At 49.5% G+C, this 24371-nt stretch overlaps 1 protein-coding gene and 1 long non-coding RNA gene across 5 annotated transcripts in view; one reads left to right on the top strand and one right to left on the bottom strand.

The window, feature by feature from the left end:
- Window positions 1-476: 476 nt before the first annotated feature.
- Window positions 477-15469, bottom strand: LOC142461161 (uncharacterized). Its single transcript, XR_012786856.1, has 5 exons — window positions 14729-15469; window positions 10541-10622; window positions 6775-7025; window positions 3146-6068; window positions 477-1965 (listed from the first exon to the last, which is right to left on the bottom strand). It is a non-coding gene; the product is annotated as an uncharacterized LOC142461161 (long non-coding RNA).
- Window positions 15470-15563: 94 nt separating this feature from the next.
- The window catches only part of KATNAL1 (katanin catalytic subunit A1 like 1), a 91329-nt gene continuing 82521 nt past the window's right edge, over window positions 15564-24371 (top strand). For 2 of the 4 annotated variants that reach the window (XR_012786855.1, XR_012786854.1), the window contains exon 1: window positions 15564-15727. The gene's annotated coding sequence lies outside the window, so the exon portion shown is untranslated. The remainder of the gene's footprint in view (window positions 15728-24371) is intronic. The other 2 variants (XR_012786853.1, XM_075562812.1) reach the window with 1 other exon arrangement.

Raw genomic sequence — 24371 nt, 5'->3', positions numbered from 1 at the left:
GTGCCACCTGGGCTCTTATGTAGATATAAGCACCCAAACCCCAAACCCCCTGCCACGGAATCAATGGTGACTCACAGTGACCACACAAGACAGTATAAGTGCCCCTTTGGGATTCTGAAGCTGTAAATCACTGTAGGAACAGAAAGCCTCATTCTTCTCTCTCAGAGCAGCAGGTGGGTTTGAACTGCTGCTTTGTGGTTAGCAGCTCAATGTCCAACCCACGGCACCACCACTAGGGCTCCTTAGATACAATGACAGCAGCTATTTGTAAATAAGGAACCCTGGCCCTGCCATGGTTAAGCTCTCAGCAGCCAACCCAAAGGTCAGTGGTTCAAATCTGCCCAGTGGCTTCACGGGAGCAAGACCTGGCAGTGGCCCGGGAACCCTGAGGGCTGGTTCTGCTCTGTCACCATGTGTTGCTGTGAGTCAGACTTGACTTGGTGACACAGGACAACAATAACACATACAGATACGTGTACTCAAGCGACCACATTGACGTGAAGGAGCATGGACAAAGTGGAGACCCCAAACCCACCTGTAAGATAATTGGGCAGTCCCTCACAGAAGGGGGGATAAATCCAGGGAGCAGACTAGCACCGGTCACACACATAACTATCCTCTAGTTCTTTAATACTTCCTCCCCTTACTGTGATGGTCTTAGTTTTACCTCATTAATCTTGTTAGACCTGCGTCTGTTTATCTGTACAATTAAGAGCGTTGGATGCATGAAAGCCAAGATAAGATAACCCTTCAGATACATTGGATGGTGTAAGATACGGCATATATATAGGCTTCGGAGTTGCCGTGATGATGAACAAGTTTCAGCAGAGCCGGGTGAGGAAACAAGGGCTGACAGCCTACTTGCAAAAATGTTCAAGCTCTCAGCCCACTGCCATTGAGTTGATTCTGACTCACAGTGGCCCTGTTGGGTAGGACAGAACTGCCCCGGTGGGTTTCTGAGACTGTCACTCTTTACGGCAGTAGAAAAGCAGCGTCTTTCTCCCATGGAGTGCCTGGTGGTTTTGAACTGCTGGCCTTCTGGCGAGCAGTCCAGTGAATAACCGCTATGCCCACAGGGCTCCTTACTGACATAATTTAGTTAATGGAAATTCTGTGGCTCCTGAGAGTATGCTCCTCAGGCAATGATTGGGTCGGCTTGGGAGTGGACATCTTTCTGCCTTGTTGGGTATGGGGTCAGTGTGACTCAGGGGCGAACGGCAACTAAATCACACCAGAGACCCAGAACCCAAGGCCATAGACTCCAGTCACAAAGAGACTCTGCAATAGGGCATGGAACAGATCTGTCTTGGAAGACGTGCAGATAGAATGCTTCTTAGAAGGGAGGACTGGGAGACTTCCCGTGTCCTTTGAATACGTGCTCAGGAGAAAATAGTCCCTGGAAAAGAGCGTCATGCTCGGTGAAGCAGAAGGTCAGAGGAAGAGAGGAAGGCCCTCAGTCAGACGGACTGGCACAGGGGCTGCAGCAACGGGCTCCGACCTATGAAGGTTGCGCAGACAGACGGCGCAGGACTGCGTGGTGTTTTGTTCTGTTGGACTTCGGGTCGCCGGGAGTCAGACCGGGCTCGAAGGCACTTAGCAAGGGCACCACGGCCCTCGGAGGGCTTCAGGAAGTGGAGTGACATGATCCGATCTGCAGGCTAGCATATGCAGGATCAGCCTGAGGGGTTGGGATGTGCGTGATGCGAGGTTGGGTGAATCAGAGAACCGTGCCCCCTAGGATTTACAGTGACTCAGCACCCAGGGTCCTTGGGCATTTCCGGGAAAGAGGGGTGGTCAATGCGCGGGCATCGACATGGTCTCCACGAGGTGTGGCTGCAGCAGCCCCACTGCCACGTTCATTCTGGAGAAACAGCTGGCCGCATCGGTCTCCCTAGGAGCAGCTCGTGGGCTGAAATCACTTTCGGGTGATTTAACCTCGGCACCACCAGAGATCCTCCAGTTATCCTGTTAAAACAGAACAGAATCAGCCCCAAACTCACTGCTGTCAAATGGGTTTCGACTCACAGCGGCCCTGAAGGACATGGTAGGACTGCCCCCAGGGTTTTCTGAAGCTGTAAATCTTTAGGCCGACAGAAAGCCCCATCTTTCTCTTGCAGAGCGACTGGTGGGTTTGAACGGCCAAACTTGCAGTTAGCAGCCCAGTGCTTAACCCACTGTGCTGCCAGGGCTCAGTGACTGCATGATTCAGTGAAACGATGACCAGCCCCAACATCACCAATATCCACCTATTTCATATGCACCGCCCTCTGGGTGGCCCAGATCCATCGACCAGCCAGAGTCCAGGTTGGATTGGGTTGGTCACGTCTTTCAATTTGCATGTAAGCAAGGAGGGTCCCCAGAGACTTCAGCCAGGGGTGGTGTGGTATTTGCTCTGGCAGATGGCAGGCCTGCTTTGCATCTCTGAGATGTGGAGACTGTCTCTCTCTGAGATGTGGAGACTGTCTCTCTCTGAGATGTGGAGAGTGTCTCTCTCATCAGGGAGTTCCTCTTTCTCAGTAGGGTCTCTCTCTCTCTCTGTTGACTTGGCTGAGGTGGGCAGGCCCATGGCACTGGCCTGCCAGGAAAGGCTGTTTTGGGGAGACCCAGGAGCCTGAGAGCAGAGAGCTGATGAACGAAGCAGATGAGCTTCCTCCCGAGCATTGGGGGGGGGGATGCGCTTCCTTTCCTTCCTTGGCTCTGAACCCAGGTGCAGGAAAGGGCTTTGGAGATGCTAACCCACTACCCTTCCTTCGGCTCACTGAGTTCCAGTTCCCCCTGTGGCATAGGGGGGCTCCAAGCTGAGCTACTGACTGCAAGGTTAGTGGTTCAAATCCATAGTCCTCTCCGAGAGTGAAAGATCAGGTAGTAAAGAGTTATAGCCTCAGAAACCCGAAAGAGCAGTTCTACTCTGCCCTAGATGGTTGCTATTACAGTGGATGTTTTGGTCTGTATGTTTGGCAGGGTTCTCTAGAGAAACAAACCCAGGTCACTTAAGATTATATATATATAAAATATAAAAAATATATATATAGGTTTAGACAGCAAGAAGGAATATAACAGCTAATTAGTCCACACCGCAGCACAGAGGGATCAGTTAAACTAATTTCTGTAGAATAGTTAATATACTGGAAGTCCTTCAACTCACATGGGCTGCCAGGTCCAAGGTCAAGGAAGCAGTCAGCAGAGTCCTCCCTCAGGCAAGGCAAGTAGAGTCTGTTCACAGGCAGCAAACAGCAGGGTGGGTCAGCAGCAGTCAGTAGCTCTGTGGAACAGTTAATGTACTGGAAGTCCTTCAACTCACATGGGCTGCCAGGTCCAAGGTCAAGGAAGCAGACAGCAGAGTCCTCCCTCAGGCAAGGCAAGTAGAGTCTGCTCATAGGCAGCAAACAGCAGGGTGTGTCAGCAGCAGTCAGTAGCTCTGTGGAACAGTTAATGTACTAGAAGTCCTTCAACTCACATGGGCTGCCAGGTCCAAGGTCAAGGAAGCAGATAGCAGAGTCCTCCCTCAGGCAAGGCAAAGGTCTGCTCACAGGCAGCAAACAGCAGGGTGGGTCAGCAACAGTCAGTAGCTCAGGAGCTTAGTGAAACAGGCCCAGATGGATTTTGAAGACCAGCAATGCAAGGCAACAGGATCCACCAGAATCAAGCTCGAGCGATGTATGCACCAGTATCATGGTGAAGCAGGTCTTGAAGGGGCCTCAAGCTCTAGCGACTTGATCTACGGGTTGGCTTGACCCACAGGTAGCGTAGCACACAGGTTGAGGCACAGAACTAGCTAAAGGAGTTAAAAGCTGGTCTGATCACTAGAGGGAGACAAGGGGCGGGCCTTGTAGAGCCATTTATCTTTTTACCTGCCAATCAAACTGTGACCTAATTAATCCCACATGTTCCTATTGGCCAGGTTGGCACAACAAACCTACCTATCACAGTTCGGTACTATTGCCTGGTTTTCTTTATTGCTTCTTCCCTCAGACTGATAAAAACCCACTCATGCTGAGTCAATTCTATCTCGTTGCAAACCCTAGTAGGACGGAGGAAAACTGCCATACTTTTTTTTTTTTAACAGAAACCAAAACAAAACAACAAACAAATCCACTGATGTTGAGCTGATTCTAACTCATAGCGATCCTGTGAGACAGAGTAGATCTGATCCTTCGGGTTTCTGGGATTTTAAATCATTACAGGAGCAGCCAGCCTCGTTTTTCTTTTCATAAGTGAATGGCGGGTTTGATCCGCCAACCTTTCAGTTGGCAGTCAAGCACTTAACCACTGTGCGTCCAGGTTTCCTCCTCTTGCCAATAAGGAACAAAAATATCGCAAGTGGAAAAGTAGAGTGCACCCATTCAAGATCAGTATTTGCCCAGGGACAACGTTCCAAAGGCAGAAGGGACAGGGAAGATGGAGAAATATTAACAGGAAACACAAGGAGGAGGTGGGAAGTTGTCAAGTCAGCTCTCACCCATAGCGGCCCTGTGAACAACAGGATGAAATGCTGCACGGTCCAGCACCATCTCACAACTGTCCCTGTGTCTGAGCCCCCTGACGTAGCCAGTGAGTCAGTCCATCTCATTGAGGCCCTTCCTCTTTTTTTGCTGCCCATCCACTTTATCAAACATGATGTTCTTCTCTAGGGACTGGTGTCTCCCGACATTATGTCCAAAGTATGCAAGACCCAGTCTTGCCCTCCTTGCCTCTAAGAGCACTCTGACCTTACTTCTCTGATACAGATCGGGTTGTCCTTTGAGCAGTCCATGGTGTTTCAATATTCTCCAGCACCACAATTCAGATGCATCGATTCCTCTACGATCTTCCTCATTCAACTTTCACAGGCATATGAGGCAATGGAGAATACCACGACTTGGGTCAGGTGCACCTTAGTCCTTAAAGTACCATCCTTGCTCTTCAGCACTCTAAAGAGCAGATTTGCCTAATGCAACACGTCTTTTGATCTTTTGACTGCTGCTTCCATGAGCATTGACTGAATCCAAGGCAGACACAATCCTTTATAACTTCAGCCTTTTCCCCGTTTACCATGATGTCGCCTACTGGTCCAGTTGAGGATTTCGGTCTCCCTTACATTGGGCTGTAATGCATCCTGAAGGCTGCAAACCTTTATCGTCATCAACAAGGGCTTCAACTCCTCATTTTCAGCAAGCAAGGCTGTGTCAGCTGCATACGGCAGGTTGTTATGAGCCTTCCTCCACTCCTGATGCCACACTCTTGATATAAACATGAAGATTATCCAACTTATCCCAGGCCTCCATTCACTGGGCATCATCACGGCATGAGCTCAATAGCTGCCAGTCCTATAACCTTGGGATGGCAGTCACCTGCTGCTTCTCACACTAGGGAGTTTCCGCCTCAAGTCCAAGGGATACAGGTGAGTTTGAGGTTAAGGCCCAGTTCACTTAGTGGGGTTTTCACATCCAGTCCTTCAGGTGTGGCCTATGGAGGATGCTGGGCCTCAAAGAACAGAGTCTAAAGTCCCAGCCGTCTGTAGTCCATGGCCTGGTCACCAAGAACTGGATAGACCCTGTGAAACTTGTTCAGTTAGGAACACAGGGCCAGGCGTATTCTCCCGCTGGGTTCTATGTAAGTGTTGAGCGTTTCTGCTTGAGGAGAGGTTGCTCCTTCCAGCTTTCCTACCGGCAGAAATGCAATTTCTTTCTTTGAGACACACATGCCTCCTTCCCCACACCTTGACTTGAATTTCTAGTGTTTCACTTATCGCTCTGGTAGGAGTGTCTGTTGGTTTGGGGTGAGCTTAGCATCATGTTGTACGGCAGACACTGAATGGTCTTCTCGCCTTGCCCCGTCTTGAGAAACTGACCCAGCTGAGATGCGCTCTCCGCTGTCAAAGTGGTTTTGAAGGGGAGTACATAGAGGGGCTGTCTATGGACGGACCCGCGGCAGGCTCTCGGCTTTGTTGCGTGTGGCTTTTCTTTCTGCATGGTAGTCAGCTTCCCTGGGTCCTCTTCCTGAGTTGGCTTGTTTTATACCCCGAGGGATGGCAAAATGGACCGACTCTCACACTCGAGTTCCAGTTGTGCACAAGGACAGTGACCTCTCTGTAAAGGATCATGAAGGACTGAATTATCATGCGATCAGCTCCTTCCCTCCACGTCTCTCACCCAGGCCCATCAGGGAAAGAGGAAAGGCCCCTAACCTGCAGGGTCCCACCCAGCCATTCGGTGGGAGTCACAAAGACTATGTCCAGAAGAGCCATAGCAAGTAAATCACAGGACCCCAAAGCCCCAGCACCACAAAGCCGGAGGGAAACGCAGGGGCTACAGGACAAGAGTGTAACCACTGTGGTATAAGCTTTTACCCAAACTCTATGAGCACACGCTCAATTTAATTTTCAGTTCTATCTCTTTCCTACCCTACCCTACCCTACCCTTCCCTACCCTACCCTACCCTTCCTATTCCGTTCTTTTCTACGTTGCTAGATGCAGGCAAGATGCAATCAAGTTCATTATAGCTTATGGCGACCCTATGTGACAGAGTAGAACTGCCCCATAGGGCTTCGTCTGTGTGGCCACCCCATGCTTTCCAGGGGGTCACACGGTGCAGGCTTGTGTGTGCCTGTGATATTGGAAGCTGTGCTTTGGTCTTTCAAACACCTATAAGACACCCATGGTGGAGAGGGTGCAGTGAAGCTTGCAGACCGGAAAGAAGAATCTACTTCTGACAAAACTGGCAAGTGAAACCCGTACGAATAGCTTTGGAACATAGTCTGACATTGTGCCAGAAGATGAGCCCCCACCTCCTCACCTCGAAAGGCACTCAAAATACATCTGGGGAGAGCTGCTGCTTCCAAGTGAAGTCAACCTGAGCACGTGAATGGAGTAAAGCTTTCGGGATCCTCCTTTGCTGATGGAGCAGGACTCAACATGGGAAGAGACAGCTGCAAACATCCACTAGTAATGGAAACATCGAAGGTATGAAGCAGAAGACCAGGGAAACCGGAAGTCATCAAACAGGAAACTGAGCACTTGAAGGCCGATCTCCTAGGCACTGGTGAGCTGAAATGGCATGGGGTTGACCATTAGCAATCAGACAACCGTGTTGCTTATTGGGTGAGAAGGACAAATTGAAGAGCCATCCTGTCACACTTACTAAAAACAGAACATTTCGAGATCTATCCTGTAGCCACTATGAGATAGAGTCAACTTTATAGCAGGATTTATTTTGGTCTTAAATCCTGAAGTACCCTCTTCCCTGCAGGTCCTCTGTCTTGCACTCAGTCATGCTGCGGGCTCCCTCTCCCTCTCTCTCTCTCACAGGTAGCCATGTGTGGTAAAACCTGAAACTTCTTCCATCCTTTATAAAAACCCACTTGAATCACAAACTGGGCTTTGGTGTGAATGCTTTCTCCGGCAAGCCCAGGACCCAGGTATTTCTCACGCGAGGAGTCTAACATTGGCAGCCATGGACTTCAGGAGAGCCATTCTCAGGGATGAACTCCAGCCGGCCGGCCTTAGCTGACAGCTCCTATGCCATCTCCTACCTTTATTAGGGCCCTCTGGGCACGCTGAGCACTGTGCTTCCTGACAGGCCTAATCAAACGCAACGCCGCAGACCCTGGGATGCTGTGGTGGGACCTCGAGAAGCAGACTGTGTCGGTGGCCCCCATGGAGGAAGCAGCCCCCTTATATCAGATTGGCCAAGGGTCCAGCTGGAGACAACAGGCCCTTTGACTTCCTGTCCATCCATGAGGACCATCCACTTTTCCTCAGGCAGAAGGAGGTGGAGACAGCTGCCTTGCAGACCCACCACTGTGGTCAAGATGGGGCCCTGACCTAAAGGAGTTGGACCTTTGAGGGAGAAGTCAGCTGGACCGATTGCCTGGGATAGAGCCTTTGGACTGGCCAATCCCAGGTTGGAGGGCCAATGGCCTGGGCTCCAATGGGCTGGGTGCACATTGTGTGCAAATGAGGCTGAGATTCCCTGGGGGAAGAAAAAAAATGCTGAAGCACAACATTGTCAGTGATGGAATAATATCCAGTTATCAATATGCCCAAACAAGGTATAGAAAACCCAAACCTCACTAGACCAATGGGAAATCTCTGGATAAACAAAAGACAACATTGAAGTTGTCAAGGATTCCATCTTGCTTGGATCAAACCGGTGCCCATGGACTCAGCAGTCAAGAGATCAAAGGACACAGCGCATTAGGTCAATCTGCACATGACTTCTTTAGCGTGTTCAAGGGCAGGGATGTCACTCTGAGGCTGAAGGTGCAACGGACCCAAGGCCATCGTGCTTTCAGTGGCCTCAGACGCAGGTGAGAGTTGGACACTGGAGAAGGAAGACCGGCGAAGAAACGATGCATTTGAATGATAGTGCTTGCGAGGAGTACTGAAAGGACCACGGACGGCCCAAAGGACCAACGGACCTGTCTTGGAAGGAGCACAGCTACAATGCTCCTTAGAGGAAGGAGAGGGAGCCTTCATCTCACCGACTGTGCATATGTCACTAGCAGAAGCCAGTCCCTGGAGAAGGACATCATGCTTGGTAAAGTAGAGGGGCAGCGAACAAGAGGAAGGCCCTGGATAGAATGGACGGACACAGTGGCTGCAACCGTGGGCTCAACCGTAACAACTACTGTGAGGATGGCGGGGCTGGGCGGTGTTTCATTCTGTTGTGCGCGGAGTCAGCGGCACCGAACAACATGTTTTGAGCTGAAGAAGCAGGTGGTCGTACCTGGAAGCTATTAACTTCAGGTGATACTGAGCAGAGGAGATGACAGCACTGAAGCAACACGGCTCAGAACAAAATCTGATACCAAGGACTAATGGCATCTTTACGGATGCAGCACCTGGACCTGCAACCTGTAGCGATTTGATTACGAGTCTGCCTTTCAGTGAGCAGATAAACAGCTTCTCCTTTGCTCCTGGAGGTGACGATAGGGATCAGCTATCAGCCGAACATGTTTTGCTGCTGGGGACCATCGGTTCACTTGAGCCATCTCTCGTTTCCCTGGTGATCAGTCGTCTGTCTTGGCGAGGCAGCTGGCTAGGGTTGCCATGGAGCCCGAGGCCATGAAGATGCTCCCGGATGCTGGGCTCTCAGCGTGCTGGCTCCATGGGCGGCCCTCTGGGAGTATGGGCGATGGCAGTGGCTTGCAGCAGTTGCTCTGTGAGCAGGAGCACCCTGAGTCACTGAAGCACAGACTTCCGGTCCACAGAGGGAGGGCCCAGGCCACCGGGGAAGAGTGAGGGCAAGAAACTCCTGTTCGTGTGTTGCTTTCGCCAGCCTCTCTGGCTCAACTCAGGTGATGGTGAGAAGCATAGTGCAGACCTCAAGGGCAGAACGGAAGGAGAGACACATGGTCAGAGCCACCGCCCTCCTTAGAGAGACTGTGTGTGCCCCATTGGACTGACTGACTAATGGACTCACTCACTCACTCACTCACTGCCACTGAGTCAATTCTGACTCCCAGTGACCCTACAGGACAGAGTAGAAGTGCCCCCTCTGGGTTTCCAAGGCTGAAAATCTGTACAGGAGCAGACAGCCTCGTGTTTCTCCTGGAGGGCGACTGGTGGTTTCCAACTGTTGATCTTGTGGTTAGTAGACAAATGCCTATCTCACTAGGCCACCAGGGCTCCTTAGGTCCAATTTGTCTCTTTGTCTCTTGAGCGCCCCTCACATCTGACTTTGCTGACATGCCCTCTTTCGTGGCCCAGGACTTGGTTCTCTTCAGAGGCGCTCCCGCCCATTGTTCCATGGTGCCATTGCTCAGCTTTTGTGAAGCCACTGCCGTGGAATCAATGCCAACCCTGCCCCTATCCCCATGTGCCCAAGTAGAACTGTGCTCCATTGGGTTTCCAAGGATTGATTTTACAGGCAGAGGTAGATCGCCAGGCCTTTCTTCCTCGGCACCTCTAGGTGGGCCCTGTTGTCTAACCTTTCGGTTAGCAGCTGCACACATTAGCCCTTTGCACTACTCAGAGATTCCTAACCCTGCTCCTTAAATGTGGAAGCTTTCCTTTCCCAAGGTCCCTTCTCGAGCAAAACTCAAAGCCCCTTTGCCACCAAGTCAACACCAACTCAAGGGGATCGGGTTGACAGACCAGACTCCACCCCTTCACTCTGAAGCCTCTCAAGTCCCAAACAAACACCAGATTAGGTAACTCCCAAAACTCCCAATGGTGAGGAAGTCATACTGCCTGGAGGCAGTTCTCTGGCTTCCCCCTTGGCTTTTGTCCTTTCCCACTAGATTTCAAGCTCTTCTGAAGATTCCCGCCAACACCTTCCTGGCACCTTATCCAACATGCCAACACAACCAACCAACAAACCCAAACCCACTGCTGTCAAGTTGATGCATAAAAAAAGCACAATACCTATTTTTGATGCGTGGTTGTTTAACATTCCTCCTTAGCAAAACCTCTACAGGGTAGCTCTCCTTCTGGTAAGAGATGAGACACACACAGAGTCTCCTAAGACAGTCACTGACATGATGGGAAACAGTGGGCCACCCCCATGTCTTCAGGGTTGGTGTGGTAGTTATGTCATCTGGTGTCAACTTGAGACTTACGCGTGAAGGGGTGGAGTTTAGCTTGTCAGTCAGGTTGCAGCTTGATGGCCTCATCTGGAGGCGCTGTGTTGGACAGGGTTCTCTAGAGAGACAAAACCAGATTGCTAGTAATTATATATAAATATATTTATAAAGATAGATATATAACACAATAAATGAACCATTAAATTATATAATGCAAGAAATTAGCAGTTAAATTATAAAGCAGTGAGACACTAGCAGTCCTTTAAATCTTGAGAGCCACCAGTCGCCAGTCCCTTTCTGTAGAGAGAGCTGGGCTATATATACCCAGGCAGCAAACAGCAAGGCAGGTCCCCAACTGTCAGTCCCCAGCTCCAGAGATGAACATTCCAATCGTGTGGGCTTAAAGGGACCTTAACTTACAGCGACACAGTCCACAGGCTAGGCATCCCACAGGTAGTGTACCCCTTTAAATTGAGGCACCGAACAAGCAAGGCGAGGCTCACCTAGCCATTTATCCCTCTGCCCTTCAATTAATCCTACTTGTGTTTATGGGCCAGGCTGGCACAATAAAGTATCGCAGGCGCTAAGGAGATAAATAGCTCGCTGGAGGCGGGACACACACTCACTCCCTGTGAGACATTACTGATGAAGAGCCTGAAGAAGCCACGCTGATGCAGCCAGAGTCCTGGAGCTGGAGGAGTCATGTGGAGACCCCTACTAGCACAGAGACGCTTTTACCGCCACTGGACCCACGAGACTTTCCACACACTGGCTTGTGATCTTCCCGCATTCAGCATCGTTGCATGAGTCTGAAGATAGATTTAAGGACTAGTTTCAGACTTATGTACTTGAGTTGGACTGGGCTGGGATCTTTTCCTGATATCAAATTGCTTTTTGAGGTAGCTCTTTCTTATACATATGTGAGTGTCCCTTAATTTGTTTCTGTAGTCAACTGGGCCTAACACAGCTATCAAGGCTGAAGGTTGTCTATAGGGCATCATCTCAGGAGTTCTACCAATCTCTGCCTGACCAACAAAAACAAAACAGCCCAAAACAAAATAAAACAGAGAAAAACCTCAATCAAAAAAGAGAGTAGAAAACATTAAACATTAGAACAAAATTAAAATGGGTTGAAAGGGAGATCAAATGATAAGGTGTTAACTTTTAACCTAATATGTTGTTAGGGGCCATCAAGTTGGTTTGACCCATAGGAACCCTGTGCACAAGAGAATGAAACACTGCCTGGTCGTCGGCCATGCTCACTACTGCTCCTGTGACCGAGCCCATTGATGCGGCCACTGTGTCTGTTCATCTGATTGAAGGCCGTCCTCATTTTGGTTGGACACCAAACATGGTGTCCTTCTCCAGGGACTGGTCTCTCCTGACAACATGTCCAAAGTATATACGACAGTCTTGCCATCCTTGCCTCTAAGGGGCACTCTGGTCTTACTTCTGAGAGAGATTTGTCTGTCCTCTTGGCAGTCCATGGTGCTTGCCATTTCCTTCTCCGGCACCACACTTCAAAGGATCCATTTTTCTCGGTCTCCTTTATCCAATGTCCAACTTCTACCTGCATATGAGGCAATGGAGAAGACCATGGCTTGGGTCAGGCGCACCTTAATACTTTCAAAGTAACATCTTTGCTCTTCAATACTCTAAAGAGATCTTGTGCAGCAGACTTAGCTAATGCAACACTTCTTTTGATCTCTTCACTGTTGCTCCCATAAGCACTGATTGTGAATCCAAGACAGACAAATCCTTGACAACTTCAACCTTTTCTCCATTTATCAAGATGTTACCTATTGGTATCATTTGTGAAGATTTTGGTCTTCTTTAATATAGGAGTATGGTAAGTATAGTGGTAGATTACTGAAATGTGGTATTTCTTAGATATGAATATTAGCAAATTGCTTTATAAACTCATTCTGCATCGAGTTACAGTGCTAGTTACTGAGCTGAGGTCTGTTCATTTTTAGCCTTCTTTAAATTGACTTTATTCTCAAAAAGTTATTTAGGTTCACAATTACTAAGGTTCACAAATACGAATTACCACAGTTTTGTAGCTGCATCATCACAAAATTTGACAAACTCAGTGACTATACAAACACACAGGCACTGGTGGGCTTGAATCGCTGACCTTGCAGTTAGTAGTCCGATGCTTACCCTATGCACGCTTTGCCCTTTTTCTAACTGGACTTCATAAACTTGGTGTAATCAATTTTATTTTAGAATTGTTTTTAAATTACAGAAAAATTGAGAGGAAAGTAGAGTTCTCATGTACCCGAAGTCTTTGCCTCATTGCCATCTTAACAGTATGAGTATGATACATTTGATAAATTAATGTAAAATATTGATGGATGGAAGTCTATATTCTGCTGTTTTCACCTCATGTCTTTTTCGTGTCCCAGGATCCCATGCTTCAGTTAGTTGCCATGTCTCCTCAGCGAGGGCCTCTTGTGTTGTTGCGTGCCATTGAGTTAGTGTCGACTCACAGCATGCAGGACAGAATGAAACACTGCCCAGTCCTGTGCCCTCTTCACAATCGTTTTCATGTTTGAGCCCATTGTTAACCCATCTCCATTGAGGGTTGTCCTCTTTTTTGCTTCCCCTCTACTTTACCAAGCCTGTTGTCTTTCTCCAGGACCTGGTCTTTCTCGATACCATGTCCAACGTAGGTCAGACGAAGTCTCGCCATCCTTGCCTCTGAGGAGCATCCTGGCTGCACTTTTCCCAGGGCGGATTTGTTTGTTCTTTTGGCAGCCTGTGACTCTTTCCATCTTCTTCCCCAGCAGCACAATCCAGATGCATCGATTGTTCTTTGTTCAGTGTCCAACTTTCATATTTACCTGAGCCCTCTAGGCCGTGATGTTTCTCAGACGTCCTTTGTTTTGGATGACCTTGAAGGGGGTGGGGAACCCTGGTCAGGTGTTGGGAAGCACGTTCCCCTATTAGAATCTGTCTGAGCTTTTCCTCATGATTAAACGGAGGTTAGAGAGTTTGGGGGAGTATTGTCTAGCTTTAAAATGACATTGGGGCTAGTTTTGGTTTAAGGTTTAAAAATCTCAGAGCAAGTTTCAAGGGTTCCTTCAGCCTCTGTGGATCCAACAATTCTGGATTCTCTTTAGACTGTGAAACTCTGTTCTTCATTCCCCCCCCCCCTTTGGTCAAGGTCCTTCTGTAGAATCGCAGATCAAAATGCTCAGTAACAGTAGTGCTTTATCCGTACTTCTGCATTTATGTTCCACCTGAGTTCTGGGAGACAGATATTATTTCAATTCTGCATTTTAAAATATGGAAGCACGGAGCATGTAAGAGGGCCCTGTAGGCCAGCTAACCAGCACAGTGACAGGAAGTGAACTCATGAAACATAGGCTCTTAACCTCCTTTGACATGATTCTGCTCCTCGGAGATCATTCTGGAGAAGCCACCAAAGATATCGAGGGAGATGCTGGCCCAAATGCTATTAGTCAATGCCACATCAGGCTCGGTTACATGCCTGCTGCTTTCTCTCGGGAGAATGCCTGGACCCCAACCCTCTGCCTCCAGGTGGACTCCTAGTAGCCCCAATGGGCAGAGAACTGCTCCTTAGGGTCTCAGAGGCTGTACATTGTTACTGGAGTAATCAATGTACTGCCATTGGGCCGGTGCTGACTCATGGCGTCCCTAAGGCACAGGGTAGATCTGTCCCGTGGGTCTTTGAGACTGTAACTCTCTATGAGAGTAAAGATGGAAACCTAGAAAAACGCAGGGGGCAGTTCTCCCCTGTCATGTGGGATTGATATGAATTGGGATGCACCTGATGGCACTCAGCAACAGAAAAAGTGGGGGGAGGGGAGAGTCCTTTTAGGTACAAAGGGCAGCTATGAATACGCACACAGTTACACGTACAGCCATGGTCTGAAAATGTCGTGGGGGCGGCGATGAAAGAAAAAAAATGCCCGGGGGGGGGGGCAGTAACAAAAACCAGAAGATGAGAAACACTGCTCTTAAAATTGGGTCCCGGAGGGGCTAACCTGCAACCTTTACACCTGCCCAGCTCCTCCCTCTTCCCTCTCAGAACTGAACACATTTCCTCCAACCAAATGGGTGGGTGGTTTGACCCCATCTAGCAGCAGGGCGGAAGAAAGGCCTGGCAGACACTGCTTCTGTTTAGATGACAGCTAAGAAACCCTCCTGAGGCATATCTATCTACTCCATCACGGGGGTCGCTGGGGCTGAAGGTACCTAAAGGTGAAGGTGCCAGTTTCCAAAGCGCTAGGCACATTCTCACGGCCACAGGCATTCGCGTGGATGAACTGACTCGTGTGCACCCTTCCCCGGGGAGGAAAAGGAGAAGAGGAGGTGGCCCAGCGGTGACTCCTTGGGCTGCTGAGTGTAAGCTCCGCAGTTCCAAACCACCAGCTGCCCCGCAGGAGGAAGACGAGGCTTTCTGCTGCTCCGCAGACGGGTTACAGTTTTGGAAACTCACGGGGCAGTTCTACCGGGTCCCCTAGGATCGCCAGGAGTCCTTGTTGCCTGATGGCAGGGGTTCTGCCCAGAGGAAGGGCAGGAAGGAGGCTTAGGTCACAGAGGACGCTTAGGGCGCAGGCTTAGCGCAGTAGGGAATTCCGGATTAGAGCGGGTGGGGGCGGGTCACGGCTCCCCACTGCAGTCCGTGGGCTCCCGGTGCCGCAGCCCTCGGCGTCCGCAGGCCTCTCTCGCCACCTCCCACCCCACCCCCACCAGCGTTGCCACGGTAACCGCCCGCCGCCTTGCTGCCTTCTCACGCACGTCGTGAACTAACGGACTCCGCGGCGGCCTGGACCCCACCCCCACCCCGTGCACCTCGGCGCCACCGGTCGGTCCGCCACGAGCGGCACCGAGGCAAAGGGGCGAGGGGCGAGGGGCGCGAGCGGGCACGCAGGTGGTGAGGTGCCCGCGGCGGCGACAGCCCCGCCTCCTGGCCGGCGGTGCGCTGCCCTAGACGCCCGGGCCGGCCGCCGGGGGGGAGGGGAGCGTGAGCTCGCGAAGCATTCTGGGCATTGTAGTCTGGTGGCGCCCGCGCCGCGAGGCCGCGCTGGCGTGGTCTGGACGGGCGAACTACAAAGCCCGGCGTCCCCGGTCCCTAGGAGAGACGGATAAACTTTGAGCGGACCCGGGAGCCCAGAAAAATCTGTCTTTGCTCTCGGGGGCACCTGGGGGGTCCCGGAACTGGGCTCGGAGAGTCGGCCGAGGGAAGTGGAGGTGAGATGGCGCTTCCCGCCTTGCCATTCGTGGGCCCGCCCTGCGGCAGCACTGGGCCCCACCCCGGCGGGCCACCGCCCAGGGCAGCCCTGTGGATGAGCAGTCACCGGCTGCAGGGGCTGGGCCTGCCGGCCTCTGGCCCTCCCTGGGTGCTGCTCTCGGTGCAGAACCGTACGTATGTCACACCCCAGCATTTATCCGTGGATGGAGCACGTTCATTCTAAAGTAGCTCATAGGTCTTTGCATGTGAAGCCAGTAGTTAACAAGTGCAGCCCGGGCAGCAGTGTTTCCCATTGCGGGGAGATGTCGCTAAAAAGAGATCGTTATTATTACAAGTTGGTATCTCTTAACATGTTTTACAAGTCATTTTGCATTTTTTTTGCATTTTATTTTTCAAGACTCCAGGTTGTAAGATGAGTTTTCTTTCCCCACACCCTCTATTTAGCAAGCTGAATACTACTTACACAGGGCTATCTTCTTTTAAAGAATTAAAGAACAAACTTTAATTCTTGGAGGAAGTACAGTGAGAATGCTCCTTGGGAACAAGGATGGGGGGATTTCGTCTGTATTATCAGGAGAGAGCAGTCCTGGGATCATTCTTGGGAAAGTAGGTCAGCGATAAAAAGACGACCCTCAATGAGATGGATTGACACAGCAGCTGCAACCATGGGCTCAAACTTTCAACAATTGCGTTCCATTTTGTTCTGTTGTACACGAGATCGCTGTGAGTCGGAACCCCCTGCACAGTACCTGACACCCATCATGACAGCACCCTTCAAAAGGTGAGCTCCGGTTTAGATGGCCGTTGTCCCTTAGAATGACATCCGCAAGACCTGGTGGTGCAGTGGTCTAGCACGGGGCTGCCAACCCATCTGCCGGCAGCTTGAGCTCACCCTCCACTGGCCCAGAGAAGGCTGCGAAGTTGGCTTCCGTAAACCCTAGGGGAAGTCTCCTTCCACACACCCTGCACCATCCTCACAATTGTGACCGCTGAGCCCATCTCCGTCACCGCTCCTACTGTGCCAGCCCTCCTCCCTGAGGGTCTTCCACCTTTAATGACCGCCCTTCTCTAGGGACTGGTCTCTTCTGATAAGATGTGCCAAGTGCACGAGATGAAGTCCTGCCATCCTTCCCTTCTAAGGAGCGTTTTGGTTGTACTTCTTTCGAGACAGATTTGTCCCGGGAGCCCCTGGCATATTTAATACAATGTAGAGGTGTCTGTTCTTCAGTAGGAGGCGATGGAAAATCCCGTGGCTCGGGTCAGGCACACCTTAGTTCTGAAGGTGACATCTTTGCTTTTGGGTTTTTAAACACTAACCAGGTCTTTTTCAGCCCACTTGCCCAGTGCAGTGCAGTGTATTGTTTGCTTTCCTGTCTCCTGTTTCTGTGGGCTTTGATTCCAGATAGAAATGAAATGCAATCCTTGACAGTTCCCACCTGCTCTTCCTGTCGCTTGATGCTTATTGGTCTGTTTGTTTTCTTTCCATTGAGGTGTGAGTGCTCTAAGTTCTCCTTCCTGTCAGCAAGCAGGCTCGTCTCTGGAATCCTCTGCATATTTCAGTCTGATGGCGTGTTTTCTAGAGGATGCAGACTCACTGCTATTGAATCATGGCTACACGACAGGACAGTAGAACTGCCCTTGTGGGTCTCTGAGGCTGTAAATTTTTCTCTTGAGTGGTGGCTGGTGGAGTGGGAGCCCTAGTGGTATAGTAGTTACATGTTGGGCTTTGACCTGCAAGGTCAGCAGTTTAAATCCAACAACAGCCCTGTAGGAGAGCGAGAGGGCTTTCTACTCCCGTAAACAGTTGCAGCCTCGGACACTCATGGGGGCAGTTCTACCCTGTCCTAGAGCGTCATCATGAGTTAATATTGACTCGGTGGCAGTGAGTTTTCTTGTTGTTCCTGTTTTTTTGGAATTGGTAGTGAGAGAAATTTATGGCTTCAGAAACCTACAGGGGTAGCTCTATTCCGATCCATAGAGTCTCTTTGACTCTATGACAGTGAATTTGTGTAATCTGTTGACCTGGGGGCGGTGAGTTTGGTTTAGCTTTCTGAGTGGCTGAAGGGTTTGAACTGCTTGCCTTTCGGTTAGCAGTCAAGTGCATAACCTGCTACACCATCACCACTAGTACATAAAGCATAGCGTGGTCTGCAATTAAAAAGAACTTATTCAGCAGTAGGCAATAAGAAAAACTGACTGCCATTGAGTCAATGCCTACTCATAGCGACCCCAGAGGACAGGGTAAAACTGCCCATCGAGTTTCTGAGAACTGTCACTGTTTACGGTGTAGGAAGCCCAGTCTTGAGCATTCGGTAATAGGAATGCTTATTTGTGTGTGTGTGTGTGTGTGTGTGTGTGTGTGTGTTTAGTGTTTCTCAGGAGCGTGTTCTAAGAAGGAACAGCGCTGTGTTCTGGTGCTTCTTTCGAGCTGGCTCAGGGCTTGGGGACCATGAGGCAGGCAGGCCACGACTGGCACACCCATCTCGAATGCCCCTTCAACATCTTCTCCTAGGAAGAAAGCTACCCAGCCTTGGAACTAAAAGGTGTCTGGTAGTCTTGCGGATACTGTGTTGGGAAGCAAGAACACAACATAAGGCCAGCGATGCTCTTACAATTCCCCTCTTAATTAAAATGAAACGGACCTCTTTAAATATGACTTAAAGTAGCAATTTTGCACCAGAGGGAGGTGGAAAGCCGTGTTCTTAAGGCCCCCCAGGAGCACAAGGGCCATACGTTGCATGCTGTCAGGAACTGGAGGGGTTCATGTATCTGTCCAAGCTCCAAGGGTGTGCCAGGGGCCAGGCAGATGTTCTGCCAGGTCGTGGGAAAGGTCACAGGAGTACAAGGTAGTCGGGAAGCCTGGTAGTGCAGTGGGTTAAGCACAGCGGGGCGGTGCTCATCCAAATGTCAGCAGCAGTTCAAACCCTGCAGCCGCTCCGTGGAAGGAAGAAGAGGCAGTCAGCCCTTGTGAAGGTGATGGCAGTTCTACTTTGCCCTAGACGGTTGTGAAGAGTCGGGATTGATTCAACGGCAGAGGTCCTGTGTCTTGCATGGGCAGACGGTCCTGTCACTATCAAACATTGCCCTGGGATTAATTCTAACTCATTGCAACCCCGCAGGACAGAGTAGAACTGCGGAGTTCCACATCTTACTCTGCTGGAGCAGCTGGTGGGTTCAGAGTGCCACCCTGTGGGTATGCAGCTCAATGCCTAACCCCTGCACTGCTCTCCCAGGGCGCCTCCCACCCTCAGAGCGCTTCCACCTCTCACAAGGTGCTTCCTACCTGAATGAGGTGCCTCTGAACCTCACAGGGAGCTGTCAAGCCTCACTGGGCGCCCCTCACGCTCATGGGATGCTTCGCTTCTTTGGGTAGCAGTCATGGCCTGAAATAAACTGAAGTCTTGTGATTTTGAGAATTTTTTTCTTTTTAAGATGTGAAAACCAGACACCAGACCAGTTGCGTGCGGTCAGGTCTTCTGATTCATACTGGTCCCATGCGTGCCAGCGTTAAGACTGTGCTCTGGGGGTTCCCGAGACCGTCACTGTTTATGGGTAGAAAGCCCCATCTGTCTCCCGGGGAGCGGCTCGTGGTTCTGAACTGCATCCCAGCCCAGTGTGTAACCGCTTCGTGACCAAGGCCCCTAGAATCGTGCCCCAGAGGGTCTGTCTCGACTGTGCTCTGCAGAAAGAGATTTCCTGCCTCACTTCTGAGGTGCTTCTAGATGGCTTTGAGCAGCCAACCTCCTGGTCAGTAGCTGAGAACGTAGCTGTTCTCACCACCCGGCGTCTTGTAGAAAAGGCCCAGGCTGGGAACATTAGCCAACCCAGCCTGGTGCAAAATACTGCCCATCAACCGTAATTTGCCGGTAGTTACAGTGGTTCTAATTACCATCATATGATTCACATCACTGGCGCTGAAGTTGGAATCCTGGTGGCATAGTGGGCTCCGCATCGGGCTGTTAACCACAAGGTCAGAGATTAGCCTCCAGCGGCTTGAAGCTTCCTTGTCCTTTAAAAGAGGTGCAGCCCCAGGGGACCCACTGGAAAATTCTACCCTATCTTGGGGCACCAGGAGTCGAGATCGGCTCGATGACAGTGAGTGACCGTGTGAGTGAGTGAGTGACAGCTGAGGTGGTTTCCGCGTTTCTGACAGACATCTGCTCTCAGGAGCGTATCTCCCAGAAAAGGCCGGGGCACACAGTGTGGGAGAGAGGTGGAAAAATGACGGTGAAAATAATTTAAAGCAGAAAGACATTTTTCCCCCCCTAACTGGATAAACCACCACATACATGAGTTTGAAAATCTGTTTTCTTTCCTACCTTGAAGCATCTAATGTTCCTTTCCAAGTTATTTCTGCCTGACAACATGGGTACACTGCCCCTTGAGGTTCCCGTGGAATCTTGGGAGTTGAGGTGGCCAGTTGGTGCCCATGTAGGACACAGGACATTATTTATTCATTGAGCTAAACGATTGTTTGGTTTTGAAAAGACTTAAGGGATATGTTTGGTTTAAGGTTTAGAGAGTGTGTTAGGCTGGTTTGTCCAGAGGAAGAGAACCAGGTATATGTATGTGTATATGTATGTGTGTATGTATATATGTATGTATGTATATCGGTGGTTTTCAACCTCCCTAATGCTGCGACCGTTTTATATAGCTCTTTAGGTGAGTGCTCTTTCTTATGGGGCCACCTACACCTGGAGGCAGGCACAGAGTCCCTGCAAGAAGGAAGGCGATAGGCCAGAGAGAGAAGTTTCCAGAGTCTCTTTTACATGGAGGCCACACCCCCAAGGGGCATCATCAGGCTGTGGCCTGATGGATAGTTTAGACTCCGCCCCTACACTTTCACACAGGTGCAGGCTGACATAAAACCTAACCAATGCAGAGACGAACTCAGGGCAGTACTTCCAGGGCCTCCTTCAGCTTCCATGGCTCCAGAATGCCCAGATTCCCTTAGAATTTTAAATTCTGGGTCTTCCCCCTTTTGGTCGCGATCCTTCTGTAGAATCTGGTCAAAACGCTCAGTCACGGTAGACCGGCACCACCAGTCCTCCGGGTCTCACGGTGAAGGAGAGGCGGTCAGCTTCACATTCTAGTTTCTCTTCCTGTTCTCGACTCTTTCTTTTTGGCTCCAGGTGAGTGGACACCGACAGCGGTGCCTTGGGTGGTCTCCTACAAGCTCTGAAGACCTCGGGCAATAGATAGCTAAATAGGAGGCAGAGCAGAAGCACTGAACATGCTGTTGGGCAATGAACTGAGCTAGATCTGGACACCAAGAACCAAGCCTTATTAGGCGTTTGGCTGCACACCCTCCCCAACTCCTCTTTATGTTGTTGTTGCAGCTGTGGAAACTATGACCCGCTTTTGCCAATTACGCGTTTGTAGGTGTGCAACTTAACCCTCTGCTGTGGAGTCACTGCTGACTCAGTGACCCCTGTGGTTTGCCAGGACTATAACCATTTAGGGGAGTAGAGAGCCTGGCCTTTCTCCCGCTGACCTGCTGGTGGTTCCAAACTGCCGACCACGTGGATCGCAGCCCAACGTGTAACCAACATACCACCAGGTCCCTGCCACCCCCCGGGAAACATCAAAGACTGCTTCTTTTATTATGCTTATTTTTAAATAAAAATATTCATTTTTTAGAGTTTTTTTTAGTGTGAAAAACTTTTCTTGACCCCTGACAGTAATGGTCTCCTGCAATATTTGCCTTTTTCTGATCAGCTAATTTCACTGAGCATAACCAGGCCCACCCAGGTTATGAGGTGTTTTGCAGATTCAGTGTTATTGTGGGGTTCGTGTTGTGTTATGTATCAGAGTTGGTTCATCCGTTCTTCAGCGGATGGACATTAGAGTGGTCTCCATGGCTTGATGTTGTGCATCGCCCTGCCATGCACACGGATATGCATAGATCCACAGTCTGGGCCCTATTTCTCCAGGATATAGACCAAGCAGAGGGATTGATCCGTATGTTTGGAGGACGTGTCATCCCGCTTTCCCCAGGGACTGTGCCTTTTACAGTCCTACCAGCAGTGGGTGTGGGTTCCAGTCTCTCCACACTTTCCCCGCAATTTGTTCTTTTCTGTTGGGTTTTTTTTTTTTTGAACTTTGGTTCAGGTGGTATTTCATGCTTCTCTCTAAAAGGCTAATGTTTGTGAAAATTTCTTCATGTTTGTTGGCTTCGTGAGTATCTTCTTCCATTGTCTATTTATGTCCTCTTCCCATATTAAAATTGTATTATTTATATTTTGGGGGGGTATCATTTATGTTGTTGAGGTATGTGTTAGTCCAGCTAGACTAGAGAAACAAATCCATAGAAACTCATATGTGTATAAGAGTTTTATATAAAGGGTAATTGTACATTAAGAAAGCATCCCAACCCAGTCCAGTCCAAGCCCATAAGTCTGATATTAGCCCATATGTACAATACCAATATAGAAAACCCAGTTCAGACTCACGAAACACAGGCAATGACACTGAATGCAGAATGATCACAGGCCAGTGGGTAGGAAGTCTTTGGATCCAGTGGTGGTGTAAGCATCTCAGTGATGACAGGGGTCTCCACGTGGCTTCTCCAGTTCCCAGCGGTCTGGCTGCATCAGGGTAGGTCCATGTGGCTTCTCCAGCAACCAGGGCGTAACGTTGTGTCTTGTCAACAGGGCATTGTCTCAGGGTGTGAGCCCAGTGAAGGGAAGTGTCTCCCGCCTCCAGGAGTTCGCAGAATCCTCAGGAGAAAGCCACGCCCACACAGGGGCCTCATTGGCTATTCAATGATTGACAGGCTAGACTACTTCTTCATTGCCAATCTTCAAATTGACACGAGATTATGTAACTACCACAGGTGTTGAAGCTTTTTGTGCATTTTAAAGATTAGTCCCTAGTCTGAAATGATTTTTTCTAATGTGGATTATGTCTTTACTCTTTTGGTGAAATATTTTGGGGTGTGTGTTTTAGGCAGTTTCTGTTATCTAATTTTCTGCTGTCTCTGTGTTATTCATTATGCTTGATAGTGTTTTTATGCTGTGCATTACGGCCCATATGTTTGTCTTTAACTTTTCAGTGATGATTGTTAGAATTCTGCCTTTTACTTTAGGTCTTTGATACATCTTGAGTTTCTTTTTATATGAGATGTGAGATTTGAGTCCTGTTTCATTCCTCTGCAAATAGCTATCCAATTTTGCCAGAACTAGTTCCCTATTTAATGTAGTTCAGCCCTATGTCTGGCCCCCCTCCCTGCAGAAGAATTCACTTCAAAGGACAGCACTGAAGCTACAGCTCAGGGAGAGGGACATGTCTGATCAGAGCACACAGGAGCACATGAAGGGAGAGGAAGAGAGCATGGAGCACATCCTGGCCCACCAAGCCCTGAGGACGATATTCCCACTCAGAGAAGCCAAAGCACAGAGAGGACCATATGGCCAGTGTGGTGGGGTCAGTGTGGGAATTGCACCCGATCTGACCCCACCACACTGAGGCGAAACACTAAGGGTATGCAACAGAACAGCAAGGGGAACAGAGCAATGAAATCCCCAGGGAATACCAAAAATAGACTCTGGGGCCAGGGCACGGCACTCATCGGACTAAACCTGAAAACACTCCTAAAGGTCAACAAACAGACCTTTAACTATTTACAGGCTTTTCTTTTATGTTGGTTTTGTTGTTCTTTTGTTGCTTTGTTTTGCTCTGTTTTGTTTTTGTGCATATTGTTATCTCTGCAGGTCTATCTAGATAAGATAGGTTGAATAAACAATCTGGATGAGAAAACAACTGGACCGATTGTTCGCAGGACATGGGAAATGTGGAGGTGGGGGAAAGGAAGTAGGTGTTAACAAACCCAGGGACAAGGGAACAATAAGTGATCCAAAATAGATGGTGAGGAGGGTGCAGGAGGCCTGGTAGGGCTTGATCAAGGGCAATGTAACCAAGAGGAATTAATGAAACCTAAATGAAGGCTGAACATGATAGTGGGACAAGAGGAAAGTCAAAGGAAATAGAGGAAAGAGCTAGGAGGCAAAGGATATTTATAGAGGTCTAAATACAGGCATGTACATATGTAAATATATTTATATATATGACGATGGAGAAATAGATCTATGGGCATATATTTATAGGTTTAGTATTAGGGTAGCAGATAGACTTTCGGCCTTCACTCAAGTACTCCCTCAGTGCAAGAACACTTTGTTCTATTAAACTGGCATTCTGTGATGCTCACCTTCCCAACGCAATTGCTGAAGACAGTGGATACATAAGCAAATGTGGTGAAGAAAGGTGATGGAGCCTGGCTTTTAAAAGAAATAGCATCTGGGGTCTTAAAGGCTTGAAGATAAGTGGCCTTCTAGCTGAGAAGCAGCAAAGCCCACATGGGAGAAGCACACCAGCCTGTGTGATCACGAGGTATCAGTAGGTTCAGGTATCAGGCATCAAAGAACAAAAGAATCATATCATTGTGAATAAGGGGGGAGTGTAAAGTGGGGACCCAAAGCCCATCTGTAGACAACTGGACATCCCCTTATAGAAGGGTCGTGGGGAGGAGACGAGTCAGTCAGGGTGCAGTTTAGCACCGATGAAACACAACTTTCCTCTAGTTATTTAATGCTTCTTCCCACCCACTATCATGATCCCAATTCTACTTTACAAATCCTGCTAGAC

Source organism: Tenrec ecaudatus, chromosome 11, assembly GCF_050624435.1.
Source record: "Tenrec ecaudatus isolate mTenEca1 chromosome 11, mTenEca1.hap1, whole genome shotgun sequence".
Lineage (NCBI taxonomy): Eukaryota > Metazoa > Chordata > Mammalia > Afrosoricida > Tenrecidae > Tenrec > Tenrec ecaudatus.
This window is presented reverse-complemented; position numbering and strand designations above follow the sequence as displayed.